At 43.5% G+C, this 1,762-nt stretch overlaps 1 non-coding gene across 1 annotated transcript; it reads left to right on the top strand.

The window, feature by feature from the left end:
- Nucleotides 1-1,068: 1,068 nt before the first annotated feature.
- On the top strand, nucleotides 1,069-1,141 carry TRNAE-UUC. Its single transcript has one exon. It is a non-coding gene; the product is annotated as a tRNA-Glu (tRNA).
- Nucleotides 1,142-1,762: the final 621 nt, after the last annotated feature.

The following is a 1,762-nucleotide window of genomic DNA, read 5'->3' as shown; positions in this document are numbered from 1 at the left end:
AGGGGTACTGAAAAGCTACTACTACTGTAGTCGACTTTTTCATGTGGGTTCTCGGTCCTGAAATCTCAGGACCACAACTTACCTACCATTCTTGACAGGATACTTCATCATCATCATCACCCTCCTCCTCTACTCCAGTGTTTATCCAACAACAAGCACGTACTAAATTCCAAAATTTTCATTCTTAAAGTCCTGTCCAGTGCACATAGGTATGTCCAATAAATGGATTCCCCCCCGCTCTGGTTTGGCTGGGCATACCCTTGGCCCTAAAGAGATTTCAGCCTCTGGGAGAATCTAGAGCTGCTTTCTTCCCTCTGCCCTGCTTCATCTAAGATTCCAGACGCAGACACCCATTACACCGCGATCTTGTTGCAGAGCTTGTTTGTTTTCTCGTCTTTCCCCAACCCCTGACCAGGCACTGCCCTCTAAAGTGCACAACCCTCCAAAGCTTGCTTGTTCCCTCTGTGACACTGATGAGTAGGGAGAGGTCAATTCCAACATCCTCCCTGGTCACCGGAGGCCCCTCAGACACCCACTAGCGCATAAATGCTTCTCCTGGGGCAGCTGGGCAGGCAGATGATTTTGGATTAAAAAAAAAATGTCAAGAAGCTCCCATTGTTTTTCTTTCAGGGTGACTTCTGAACATTTCTAAGATTTTCAGATGCTTTTTGCAGAAGTACTAATTTGTTGAAGCACTGAGGGCTTTTGTGTTTATGTGATATGACAGTGTCCACATTCCAACACTATAGTTTCAAGGAATTGAAAATGGAGCTGGAAAGACTTGACAAGACCCAAAACTTTACAATTGCAAAGGGGAAGGTCCTCAAGAGGTTAAAATTGGGCCAAATCAGCAAGGAGGAGTACTAAAGAATAGCACAGGCATGTAGGGGAAGAATCAGGAAAGCCAAAGCAAGAAGAAAAGTGAAAGGGGGGCAGAAGAGTAAGGAAGCAATAGGAAAACCATTCTTTAATCTTTAATCCTATCAGGTCAAATCAAAGGACCGAAGAATATGCAGCACTACTGGTAGATAAGGAAAATCTGACAACAGATAACACTAAAGATGACACTCCCATATGGTCTAGTGGTTAGGATTTCCTGGTTTTCACCCAGGCAGCCCGGGTTCGATTCCCGGTATGGGAACGGATGAACATTTAGAGAAACAGTGTGGCTCAGTGGCAAGAACACAGGCTTTGGATTCAGAGGTCATGGGTTTAAATCCCTGCTCCGCCAATTGCCAGCAGTGTGACTTTGGGCAAGTCACTTAACTTCTCTGTGTCTCACTTACCTCATCTGTAAAATGGGGGTTAAGTCTGTGAGCCCCCGGGGGACAACCTGATCACCTTGTAACCTCCCCAGCTCTTTGAACAGTGCTTTGCATATAGTAAGCACTTAATAAATGCTATCATTATTTTTCTAGACTGTGAGCCCATTGTTGGGTAGGAACCGTCTCTGTATGTTGCCAGCTTGTAGTTCCCAAGCACTTAGTACAGTGCTCTGCAAATACTAAGCGCTCAATACGATTGAATGAATTATTATTATTATTAAAGATCCAAAATCATTTAGTGTGTTTCCCTTTGTCTTTTTAGAAGAAAGACACAACTATGATCAAATAACCAAAACATGCATTACCTATGATGGAGATTTGAAAATGATTTTGTAGTACCCTTATAGGCTAGATTGAAAACAGAAGAAGGACCCAGGGATATGCGTTCTAGGATATTCCAAGCATTAGATGATGGTAGTAACCAAGGATTAGAGGTC

This window comes from Tachyglossus aculeatus, chromosome 11 (assembly GCF_015852505.1).
Source record: "Tachyglossus aculeatus isolate mTacAcu1 chromosome 11, mTacAcu1.pri, whole genome shotgun sequence".
NCBI lineage: Eukaryota > Metazoa > Chordata > Mammalia > Monotremata > Tachyglossidae > Tachyglossus > Tachyglossus aculeatus.
Note: the sequence above shows the minus strand (reverse complement) of the source record. Positions and strands in the feature narration are given on the sequence as shown.